We start from the raw sequence: 13411 nt of genomic DNA on the forward strand, positions 1-13411 counted from the left end.
CTAGACAGCTCTTATCCCCAACCCAGTCACCATTACACATCCCACCACATTTCTCAGCTGTGGAAAAGAAAGGAAAATAGGACTAGATGTCATCTAAGTATTGAGGACATTGCAAGCTCTATAGCTTCTCGATAACCCCCTGCCAGAGCCCCCATGGTTACAAACAGCTTTATATAGAAAATAAGCAAGGAGCGAGACCAGACGAAATCTCTCAAGGCAGCTGGGAAATTGATTGATACCATTTTCTGGGGCCCTTGAGAAATCAAAGATCACTCCATCAAACCCCTACAAGTCCACAGCCCTCTGACCAACATTTTATTCTGTATTAAATCAAGTACATTGATGGCCCTGGTTGATTGATTTCTTTATAGTGATGAACTGATTAACAAGGATCAGGTGTCCATGCTAACTGTTTCAGAGCTTTTAGAGGATTTCTATACTGTTGACCAACTTCTTACAGTCAGCTTCTACAGCATAGAAGTCAGCAAATAAATGTAGAAGGGCAGCTGGATTTCTATTCAGCGCCAAGAGGGATTCATAAACAGCAATAATTAATTGTCCATATTACCCTGGTGCCTAAAACCATATCGACTGAGGTCCAAAACATGGCAGACAGAGCTAGAGAGATATAGCTTGAAAGTTTCCCTTCAAACCATAAGTTTCAAAAAACAGTAACAGAAGACAAGAGCGGCCACATCCAGAGATGGCCTTTCAAGGAAGTGTCTAACAACTGATTCTTTGATGAAAAAATATCTTGCTCTCCATTAAGAAATTGTTGGCAAACAACTTGAAATAATGACTCCTACGCTGTATCCTTAGAAAATCCAGGAGGTATATGGATCTAATTCACAGCCAGTTGCCCACATATCCTCATGCACCTTCAGAACTCCAGTAACATTTTTGGCTTGAAAGTTAAGCAAGGACGATCGTGTTTCTCCCCCAAGAACTGTGCCTTCTACTTTCACCAAGGGAGTAAAAAACTCCATCTCGTGCTGAGCGATCTTATCAGGACAGTAACTGGAAAACTCCTCAGGAAAGGAACAGTCAACTTTCATGATGTGCAAACAGCTTTGATTAGCCAGGTGGTTTACCGCAGAGCTATTCAGGTATTCATGATTGTGCCTACACTATAGTGAAGGCAAAAAAAAACCCTTCCTTTTCTTTGTTGCTAGACACAACATACAGTTTCAAAAAACATTTATGCTACATTCGGTCCAATTAGGAACTGGAGTTATTCTACAAATATTGTAGCCTTATTTCCTCCCATTCCATCAGTCATATGACTACCATGGTAACATGTGAGGACAAAATTAGGAAAGATGACATTTAGGATCCACAGTATCAGTGACTGGGAACAGCAGGTGACTGTAGTGTTTTTCATACAGATGAATTGGGCAGTCTGTCAGGAAGAAAATATTCTTCCTTTGAAACCAAGGGGCTTCTATTTGGCTCTAGGGTCTTGTAATGTCCTTTGATATCATGAGATAGCAGATGGTAGAGAACTGAGGTTTCCACCCTTTTGAACGGCATCCTTAATAGTCATATTCCCAAGCCTGCTTCTTTAATCTGCACTAGGATTTGATTCCTGACCTCTAGGCTTTGACCCTTAAGTAACCAGAATATTTCCTGAATGCTTTTAGCGTACACCACCCACTTCCTTACTTTTGTCATAGTTTATATTAGGTTCAAAAGTATACGTGTTTTTGCCAAGTCATTTGATCATATATAACCATCCATCCAAATGATTTTAGCATTACCAAGAATCAGAGCGTTGGAGGAGACCTGAAGGGCCACCTAGTCCAGCCCCCTACACAAATGCTGGATACTTACAATGAAGAACCATACATCTATACTGTCTAACCTACCACAGCTGTCATACCACTCTGGTGTAAAATATGTAGGTATTGACATATTTGAAGGATTATTAAATTAATAGAAAACGTGTGGGTGTGATGAAATCCTGTCACTGGGAACATGCTCTAATGGCCTTTTTAGGTCACATTCTTTGCTAAGACATTTCAATCAATAGGAAAGTCCCACTGATGAGAATATGGTGGGTAGAAAAATGGTGGCTCTGGAGTCTTTTGAAGTATTATTGCCCTAGGAATGAGCATTATGTGAGCAAGGAATTGGTAAGAACCTGATCCTGTAACCACCCACCAACTGTCTCACCCAGTCCATCAGGTGCACACTCAAACCCTGATTAATGCACATCACTGCAGAATACTCTACCATCCCCAATCCCAGCACCACCCCTTGGCACCCATTACCTCCATACCTAATATACCCAAGTGCCCACTACATGCTACGTCCTCCTATTATCTCCTCTAGCGGCACACAGGAACGCGCACACCTCAACACATAAACACTCTTAAAACTGCCTACAGTTTCAAACTTTGCACGCAATCCTTTGTGACAAAAAAGAACTGTGAGTGGGATGAATGCATCATAGCATGAAACCATGGATGGTTCCCAAGTCCCCAAGAGAAGTCACCGCTCTTGACAATTATATTATGAGAGACATTCTTTGGCTACTCTTAATAATCACTTTCATTCGCTAAATGCATGTTTGCGATGTAAATACATGACAAAGGGATGTATTTTCATCCATTTTAGCATAATGTAATTCAGTGTGACTTGCATTTACATAGGATGTATTATTAGCCAATATACATTATCAAAACCATATGGAACCCAGTGATAAAGTCATCATTGCTGAGCCGCAACAAGGAAAACTTTGGCCCTCTGCTTCTACTATGTGGATTTGCAACGCAACCGGTAGCTCAGCAAGGAAGGGTTTGTGGACAACAGCCTAAATAACCATGTTTTCTCTCCTCTTGTACTGGCATCAGGAAAGATCTTCCAGGGATTTGAAACTGAAGAAGAGAAGGACTAACCGGAGGTGAAATCATTTCCAGGAACTAATAAATAACTCACTGTTTGGAATCACTAGTCGAAGACCTAATACAAATATTGTTTCCAGAGAGGTTAATGGTTAATACCGTTAGGAAATGGTTAGTGGTCAATACCATTAGGAAAAGACAATATTTGGTAGCAGATTTGTTCCCAAAATATAAAGGGAAATTGTAATACTACAGAGAAAAATTCTGAGAACATGGAAGGTATTTTCATGTTATTTTATTTATTTGATTTGTTTTTAACGAGGATGAAAAATGCTTTTAGCAATAAGGGCAGCTTTTTGCCTGCCTAGTGTTGAGCTGCAGTTAGAATTGAACACAGGCACCCATTTTCTCAAAATTGTGCCTTATGGTTGTCCCCCACCAGTGAGGGAATTAGTCAGGATTGGGAATAGAGCCAGGCACATATGAAATGTTTAGCTTATAACATTTGTCCCAATATCTACAACATGGTTTTTCTTGATTTTTTTCCCCTCCATTATGCTTCTAGATACAATATCTATGAATAATATTTGTCCTCTAGCCGATTTGGGTGCAGTTCTTGGTGAGTAGTTAATATTGGACCATTGACATTTTAGCTGTATTTGCCAGACAAGAACAGGTGCAAGATATGAACATAAGGAAAGCCAGCCTTGAGTCTTCCAGAGGAGAGAAAGGGGAAGGCGCTCAGAGTTAGCAACCTCTGCTTTTGAGTCTTGAGGCATTTCAAAATGCCTTTAGCCCTGATGGCCTGACTGATAGCTACTGCAACTAGTGGAATATGGCTTTTTCACTGAATTTCATATTTAATAAAGTTGTGGCTGGTTGGCTTGTATCATGACACAGTTTCCAGTTTTATTTCCCATGGGTTCATAGCAACAGCAACACACAGCAGTTATAATGTGTCATAAAATAAATATTAGCAAAAGCAGCCAAGACTCTCAGCCCAGTTTGAGGCTTGCTTAGGAATACCGTTCTGTATTCCTCTACCGCGCTGAAAGCAGAAGGTATCGCCTGCCATGAAGAGCTTTTAGTTTTTCTCCCTCCACTCTCTTTAAACAGTAGGCTCTTTTTTGAATGCCACAGCTAATAAAAGTAAGCACTAGGATAGCACTTCTTTTCATGTTGCTCCAGTCACATTGTTTTTTTTAAATTAAGAGTCTGTCCGCCCCCTATTATAAACCATATTGCAAGGGCTTAATGGCTCCATTTTGAACAAAATTATTTGGCTTAAACCTGCCGTATAAGTTTTCTCCTTAGAGCAGTGATTCTCCACCTTATGAGAGTCAGGGCCTCCCTCCATACTTTTTTTTTTTAGTTTGGTGGCATCTCAGTTGAGAACCACTGTCGCATAGTGTCATCTGACCTCAGTGGCTCTCAACCGGGGTGCTACCACCACTGCTGGGTGAAGCTGCCCCATGTGCCTTTAGCCCAGCCAGAGAAACTTAAAGCCTAAAGCTCCTGCTCTTGCAGAACTATCCCAGCCCATCACCCCATGCTCCTCCTGGAAATAGTGGCATGAAGGATACTTCCACCTGCCCTACACACACCTCTGTTTCTGGCAGAAGGGTCAGGGCTGAGATTGGGAAGGACTGTGGCAAGACTGGGCACTCCTGTTTGCTTTAGGCTTACCTGGCTGTGCACAAGGTGTATGGGGCAGTTCCACCTGGCCACAGTAACACCCTCTGCCACACCACCTCTGAAAGGGTCTTGAGGTACCTTAATTGAGAACCACTGCCTTAGTGGGCCAGATTTTGCTGGAGGGGAGTAAAATGTCTTTATCAAAAGAGTATACATATATGCGCGCGCGTGCATGTGTGTGTGTGTGTAGAGTCTAGACACATACATATATATGCATTTTATATATATATATATATATATACACACACACACACATATATAATATATAAGATAGATAGATAGATAGATAGATAGATAGATAGATAGATAGATGCATCAGGGGTGACCACCAGTATCTGGGGGAACGTTTGTTCACCAGAGCGCCCCAAAGGATGACGAGGTCGAACAGTTATAAACTACTGCAAGACTGTTTCAGGCTGGACATAAGGAAGAATTTCTTTACTGTCTGAGCCCCTGTGGTCTAGAACAGCCTGCCATCGGAAGTGGTTCAAGCACCTACACTGAACACCTTCAGGAGTAAATTGGATGGTTATCTTGCTGGGATCCTATGACCCCAGCTGACTTCCTGCCCTTCGGGCGGGGGGGCTGGACTCGATGATCTTCCAAGGTCTCTTCCAGCCCTCATGTCTATGAAATCTATGAAATTATTATAACAATTAGACAGTATCACCTCTCTCTCTCTATATATATATATATGTTACCTAGAGTAAAATCATACATATAGCTATTCAGAGAAACACATGGATTTTGCATGGGTGTGCATGTGTAAGCATGTAGACAATCTCCATTTAATCATTTCAACTTCAAAGCCATGTAATCAGTGTGTCATGTATCTCTGACCACCTCCCCTGTACTCAACCCACTGTCCAGCTCCCTAGGTTTCTCCTAACATCCTAAATCCCCTGAGTTGCCACTTTTTAAAATCTCTGTCAAAAAGTATTTCCGACACTACCCCACAAATTAGGACTTCCATCAGCTCACCATGAATTACCCTGGCCCAAGGCCCCAAATGAAGCAAGATACATTCCCAGGGCAGCAGCAATTGTTCCGTATATTCCAGTATAAAATCCAACATGAATGATGCTTTCCTGAGAAACGTGGATTTAAATTCCCCTGCTCCGTTCCATCGACACACAGCCATCTACATTAAAATCACCTGACCTGACCCCCCATGCCAGGCTAACCTGACCCTGGAAGTTGTGCTGAACTTCGGGAGCTGAGGTCACACCTGCCTCCTACCCTGCCCCTGGTTTGTTTAGATGTTGCTCGGGTACTATTGGCTGCAAGCACAGGAAGTTTGCCAGCCTCAATCCCACAACTTCCTGTCCTGCCTTCTGAATGCTCTGCACCCCACTTCTTGTCTCTCTCCTAATTAGAGCCAAGCACAGCAGGAAAGACAAGCAGTGGACACATATTAGAAGGGCTTAACAAGCAAAATACTGGCAGTATTTGTTGGGGCAATGATGTTCATTATCCTACCTAAGCCACATGGGCAACCCTTCTCATGGGAGGAGACATTTGAGAAGGGTTGCCCACGTGGCTTAGGTAGGCTGAGAATGATGGTCAGGGTGGACATATGATATCAAGACATATCCCAGTGTGAACATATTCTTAGCCTCTTGGTGCCTCAATTTCCCATCTGTAAATGGAGATAATGAGACTTCTTTATGTCACGGGCAAACTGTGAGTTTAAGTAATTGTAAAAATTGCAAAGCACTGACATACTTCACTGAAGTGAGTCATCTAAGTATTGTGGATAGATAGACACAGGGGTTAACACTGGAAGTTCATACCATTGGGAAGTGGTGGGCTTGATTATAGTGATGGCAGTTCCCAGGACAGTGGCCTTTAAATTCATGGCAAAGACATTTTAAGCTATTTTAGAGGTTTATGTAACTCCCTCTTAGTTCTGCATGGAATAACTAAGGATGGCAGATGTCTATGGAAATAGTCACAATGAGGTCCCATCCAACCTGAAACATCTATGAATCTGTGGAAACTCTCTAAAACATTGCTAAACTATGTAGCATACACTGAACACATGATGGTCGGGATGGTATAAAGGCTTGACCTGGTTCGATTTGGGCAATGATGTTAATTATCCCAGAATTAATAAAGGTTTACATAATAAGTCTTAACTCTAGCTCCAAGTATTTGGGTATTTGGTATTTTGCTATCAAGTCCAAATTACTTTTCCTTAAAACCTGCAATTCTTACTCACTTAAGCTGTTCCATTAAAGCCATCAGCTACATATGGGAGAAGCAGAGACCAACTCAGGTAGGTGCTGGAGAAAAAACAGTGGAGAAGGGGAGGGAACCAGGCTGGACTCAGCAGTTACCCTCTGGACTCTGCTGTAATGTCTAAACCTGCCAGTGAGGCAGCGACGTGGGACAGAGGTGTAGTCTTTGTGAAGCCCCAGTGGCTGACCCCTCACAGTCCTGAGTCCCTTGTCCTTTAATGCTATGCTCATTTCTAAAGAGGTAATGAACTATTTGCAGTGCAGGAAGGGCTGATGATTGCTGTCTTCAGAGACGTCGGCATGTTGGGGGATGGCACAAGCACAGTAGCACAAGACAAGAAATGGGCACGTGTCAGAAGGGCTGTGCTTAAGGAATGAACAGCAAAATATGTATAAGGGTACTGTGAAATAGGAAAGGGAGTTGGTCCTTTAAAATAAAGGTTGAAAAAGAATGAAATGATGATCATTTTAATTCACACAACAGTGGATGTAAAACAGCAGCCCATCTGCAGCGGCGGGGGGAATGGGCTCTGTGAGAGAAGCTTTGGGTGACGTTCTAAATGAGAGCTGGATACGGGAGGAAATTGCTGACATAAAAAAGAGTTTATAGCATCTTAAGTGTGTTATCTTGGTGTTTGTGCTGCTTGATCGCCACATGGTGATCAACAGCAAACCCGCGCACAAACAAAAATTGGATGTGTGCATATGTAGTGCAACTAAGTTGACTGACAAAAACCTCATGTCCCATCCTCCAGTCTTCTCCCTCTGTTTTGTCTTGTCCAGTTTCTGCTTAAATGATTAGCTCCTTGGGTCACAGGCTGTATTTTTTTTTCATTTCTCTGCTTGGTAAATTGTTCATTTGAGGAGTTCACTGACTAAGCAACCATATTGAACCTGATTAAATCATCCCATAAGGAAAAAAAAAGAACACCACCAAGATGAAATCTTGTTTAATTTTCTCTCCAGTTATTTAGCCAGGGGACAGAGGCAATATGTCTGGCTCCAAGCTCTGGCGAACCTTTGGGACCAACAGGGAGAGAGGACTATCCGCACAGATGCTCTGTTTCTCTGTATTGGCTCCATGTCCTCAGTGATCCTACTTTTCATGGGGGAAGCTCTTGGGAAGCAATGTTTCTACAGCCTTCTGCTGCCCCTGGATCACCTACAAGGGGATTTCATAAATATAGTGGAAGAAGAAGCAAAAAAGATAATCCACCCCGGAAAATACTGCCATGGAGGCAGATGAACATCTGTTCTGTAAAGACACACAAAAAAAGGAACCCAGGATCAGGCCCTTGCGTCCTAGTTTGTAACAGATGCTGAGCGTGCTCCAGGAGGCAGGGGTGGAGGGGAGCATTTTAATTAGGGTGGCTCCAAGAGCCGCTCTAATTAAAGCACTCTGAGCATCACATGTATTGGCATCCCTGTGCTGAAAAATGGCGACAAGGGCACTTTAACTAAAGCTCATTTGATAAGCTTTAGTTAAAGTGCCTCTGCTGCCATTTTTCAGCATGGGGACACCGATACACATGACGCTGGAGTCTGCTGGAGCGTGGTAATTACCATCCTCCTGTACTTACAGCACATCGGAGCAGCCTCGATGTACATGTACAGACACCATTTCTAATCTCATCCAAACACAAACACAAACTGGCAGGATTCAACACACATTTCAGGAACAGAAAAGCAAGAGTTACTGAAGAGTTGGGATGGTGTGCTAGGCAAAAGACAACAAGAGCATTCCAGTGCACAGAGCAGGGGCTGAAAAGCAACCTAGATTTAGCCAGGAGCTTGTGCTCGTTATGAAAAAGATGACATGGTTGCCTGTGATAGCAGGGGACAGGACTCAGTGACCTAGGAGGCTCTTCACAGTCCTGAGCTCCTATGTAAAGCTGGATTTAGACCCTTGAAAATTAGGATGATTTGAGCTTGCTGGACCGAACCAACTCCATTGAAGCTAATAAGTTTAAATGTAAAGACCATTCAGTCAGGTGAAGCCAAGAGTAGCCAAGAAAAGATAATGGGTAAGCCTAATACCCAGTCACGTATATACAGCCATGCTCCTTGTAGTCACTTAGGCTTATTTTGTTGGCTCTGTTTACAGGCTTCAGCATACTTTATTCAAAGGAGAGGGTGTTTATGAGAGGCTTCTGAAAGTATAGGACTTATGGAGGGCTCAAGAGCATTTCTTTTTACCTCTAAAATCTCTTATTTAAGATCAAATCTCATTGAGCTTATTTATTTGTTATCTGATTATGGCTTTGATAGACTGCAGCCTCGGCTTCGCGTGCAAAAGAAGATGAGGGTCAGGTGCTGGGAAAAAAATGCATCCTGAGGATTATATTTTTTTTTAACAGCAACCCAGCTTCTGCCCTATGGGAGCGCTGCACTGGTGATCTGGGGGGGAGGAGAGAGAAGAGATCCTCTCCTCTCCGAGCAGAGAATGGCTGTAAAGCTTCCCAGCAACTAGACCCTTAGTATCCCTCCTTCTTCCTGCAGCCTGGCTCGGTGGAGGTCAGTGACCAATGGCTCTACAAAATGACAGTCCACCAGTCTCAACCCTGCCACACGGGAATCCATACCCGCCTAGACGTAGGCAGTCATCAGGGGCTAAACACCAAGCCACACAAGGGAAATCTACTGCCCAACCGTCCATGCCTGATCCTGTCCATGCCATTCCTATGACATGCTGGTGGGATCCCCAAAAATTCCAGTCTACACCCCCAACCCATGCATAGTTACACACCACCTGACTGCAGACCTCGTGTTTAGAAGGGATTAAATACTCTATTTCCTACTCACAATAATTTACATGCACACGCTCCCTATTATGCAAGGATGTTGCACTCTTTATGTTTTCATATACTGTACTGAATGTAACAGGACAGCACCGAAAACAACTAGCCAGCATCGCCTCAATACGGATTACACATATTTGTGTAAATTGTGAAATATCATTGAAAATTCCAGTGCAAATGCTCGTTCCTGCATGTCACAGCTGCTGAATAAAGCTTATCCCTATCCTAATGTATTATTCCTTTCCTTCTTTTAATACTGAGGTTTTGCTCTTTCTCTATGAACTTGAGTGGATTTGCCCCCCCATATAGGTATATAGTGAAAGAGATGTATTAAATGGACAAGATATTACTGTGTATATGTAGCAGTATAGATCCAAGAAGAAAGCACTCTACCCCAATGAGTCTTTATGAGCTGTATGTTTTCAGTATTAGGACTTCTTCAGACTTTGAATAGCCGTTAAGGTTGCTCTCGTTCTGAATTCTCTTACTATTAATTTTAAGAGAAAATTCTTTGTGACAACTGCTGTTGATTTAAAACTAATGTTTAGCCACTAATGGATAATTGTATTAGACTTGGCAAAACTGCTGTAAGGTTGACCCCAATCTGATTTTTAATTTACTGCATCATCAGCTACTTTTATGATACTATTTAATCTGCTGAAACAAAGCTATTGCTATATGAATATCGCTAACTTAAGAGAGATTGTTTGTAGCAGTTCTTCCCTTGGGGGGGTGAGGAGTTGTTAATAATTATATGAATAATCCATGTGGGTTAATGTATTTATATTTGTTTTATCTGCCATGATACTCAGATAACTAGTGTTGTATTTCACTGTAAACTCTTAACAAGTATGGAGAATGAGCAGCGTAGAAGAAAAATGTGTACTGGTGCTTTGCAATGATAATGTTACTGGAAATTTTTAAAATGTGTTCTGTAATTCTCCGGAACTAAAAGGTGTCCCTCCAATGAAACATTTTCCCTTTTGTTTTTTCTGGACGGTAGCATACACTTCACGTAATTGGGATAATCGTATTCATCCCCATATTAGCAGAGCAACCACACTAATACAAGAAATATAATACAGTCTCTTACTATAAAAGTGGCTTGCCTTTATGGGCCCATTTCCAAGAGGGTAGCAGAGTCTGGGTCTGATTCTGCTCTCCCCACTGACACTACCCTCCAGTTTCATGTATGCAGAGTCTGCGCTTATCTACTTAAGATTTGCAGAATCAGGCCCTTGGGTCTTGATTCAAAGCCCGCTCCAGGCAATAGAAAGACCCTGTTGCTTCTAGTTGGATCGTTCCTCCAGAGTCGGTCTGTGTATATTCTTACACACACTACACTCCTGGCCGCTGCTTCCATCTACATCACAATAAATATTCTTAGAGCTAACTAGATGCATGTTTGTCTTAATTATGAGTTTCTTTCAGAAATAACCATCAAGGCTGTATGAAATCGCTTTCTAGCTCTATCTCTGTCTATCCACAGTTATAGTTTAAAGGAAAAGAACCTGATAAAACAATACTCCAGCTGCACACCAAACTAAAACAGCGACAGGAATACAGTCGTGGCTGTTTAGGTGAAGAAGGGACGTGTGCGGGGAAACATTGAACTCCCACCACCACAAGAAGCAAAATTGCAGAAGAAAATTGGCCTAATAAAAGAACTGTGAAATGATTTTTTGTTCACCAGTGCATTTAGTAAACCAGCAAAGCTCTCTCTAATGATTACCTGTGAGAGGAATCAATCTGTTAAAAGAGAAATAAAACCCAGGGTGTGGCCAGGGATGTATATTATATTGTACTGTTTGAATTGCTGGTCTGTAACAGTCCCGATACATTTGTATTATATATCCCTCTGCAAAGTGAAAATGCAGTTTCAGTTGTAGTTACACCGACAAATAATTGATTACTGCCTTAATTTGTGGCAGAGGACTGTTGTCAAGCCTGTTTTAATATCTGCAAGTAATGGCAACAAGATAAACTAAGATAAAACAAATCATTCTTAATGCTGTGCAACCACCTATTATTTTATCCAAACAACTTCTGTTTTTGTTATCTCCTTGTGGTCGGATGCCTATTCCCTAGAAACAAGAGTAGAAGTCTCTTTTTACCTCCGTAATTAGCTTGTTTGAAAGCTTCCACAAATTCTGCCTATCATAAATTTTGCATTGCTCTATGCACAATAATGCACATAAAATTAAATAAACAATTTAATTAATTTAATTAAAATTAAATATTAAACATATTGTGTATAAGAAGCCCATGTCTTTGATTTAATTGGGCAGGAGAACCCAAAGCAGTTTGGGTAACAGTGAAAAATAATTAAAAACAACAAGTACGGTAGCCTCTGGGTATGAAGAATAGTTGGGAGGTTTCTCCTGAGAAAGGTTTATTTAATTAAAACTAAACTAATCTTTGGAAAACACTTGATAAGCATTTCATAATACAAATCATAATCCAAAAATGAAGCTTATACTGCATCTACATGATACAGGAAAATAGCGTTAAATAATTTAATGCTGCCAGAAGCTACTTTCTTAGCACGCACAAAATAATTCAATAGACAGCATGTTTACTAGCTTTAAATTCTCTGTAACACTTAGTTCATCTAGATAAATATGAGTAAATTGTATAAAGGCATAATGGGGCCATAAGTTATAAGGCTGAGAATTAGTGCTTTATTTAGACTGTTTATTGCTTCTTGTAGATATAATAATAGACAAGGAAAACACAGTGAACTTATTTGAAAGGCAAGCTGTGCCTCTGCTTGGCAGGTGAGCCATTTGGCTGCATTCATGTTTCAGCATAAGGACCGTGCTGAGTTTCAAGCCCATTCTTCGACACCTTTCATTCATAATAGAGTATATTATTTTCAGCATCTCACACCAGTGGAGGAAGAATAGATTATTTATAGGGTAGTGTCTCTATCAATACCTCATTGTTGCCAAATGCTAGTATTCCAGTACTGTACAGCGATAATTTCAGCTCCCAGAAAAACTTGGATCCTTCCCAAGGTGGCAAACTATCCGCCTGGACATCAAACGAGCTGCTTTGCACAACTGTTCTCAAGCTGGATTGCAAATGCTGACAGGCTTTATAGGTCATTTCAAAAACAAATGCCTTGCTTTAACACCTAGAATGCAGCAACTATTACAGCAAGCTACTGGTGCCAACTGGCTTTTTAAAAAGTGAATGTATCTAAATAGATCCTAATTGACACTTTTAGACAAGTGCCCAGCATAACTGAATATTACTCGGGTTTCTATGGAACAGCTTTTAAGTGACCATATAATTTAACTGACCTTTGATTGTAATTTAAAATGCTACTGTAGGGCCCTGCTCAGCTCTCACTGAATGGCCCCCATCAATGGCAAAATTCCCATTGATGTTAATAAGAGCGGGATCAAGCATCTACACAGTTAGACTCCACTGAATTATCCAGCTTCATTTCTGAGGTATGTTCCTGGGTAGATTGTGTTCGCTGACTTGAAATTGCTTTGAGTATTATCACATCACCAGTTTTTTTAGCAAAGTTTCCCAATGAAGTTAACAAAGAGTTGCCGCTGACTGGGGTACAGTAGGACACTTTCTAGGCATAGTTCACTCGTGTTGAATAACCTTGCAGCTGCAAAGGCAATAGGTCAAACCTACAGTCCTCAGACAGGCAAAAGTTCCCATTGACTTCACTCAAGTCCTATCATAACCTCTTATTAAAGTCAGTGGTATCTTGGCTTAGTAAGGACTGCAGGATTTGTCTTTGTGGGAATCCTTTATCAACTGGACAATGCTAATAACTGATATCAAATTCTTCTTGATCTCAGTGGACAGTACA

General features: G+C 41.4%; 2 long non-coding RNA genes across 3 annotated transcripts in view; one reads left to right on the forward strand and one right to left on the reverse strand.

The window, feature by feature from the left end:
* Positions 1-13411, reverse strand: part of LOC132250414 (uncharacterized) — a 65857-nt gene that overhangs the window by 43355 nt on the left and 9091 nt on the right. The window lies entirely within an intron of this gene.
* LOC132250415 (uncharacterized) overlaps positions 1-13411 on the forward strand; it is a 32663-nt gene that overhangs the window by 11042 nt on the left and 8210 nt on the right. Inside the window, exon 4 of one of the 2 annotated variants that reach the window (XR_009462136.1) lies at positions 11066-11829. The exons of the other annotated variant lie outside the window; for it this stretch is intronic. This is a non-coding gene — a long non-coding RNA (uncharacterized LOC132250415). Of the gene's footprint in view, positions 1-11065; positions 11830-13411 lie in introns of those variants that run through there. 2 annotated transcript variants of the gene reach the window in all.

Source organism: Alligator mississippiensis, chromosome 4, assembly GCF_030867095.1.
Source record: "Alligator mississippiensis isolate rAllMis1 chromosome 4, rAllMis1, whole genome shotgun sequence".
NCBI classification, from domain to species: Eukaryota; Metazoa; Chordata; order Crocodylia; family Alligatoridae; genus Alligator; species Alligator mississippiensis.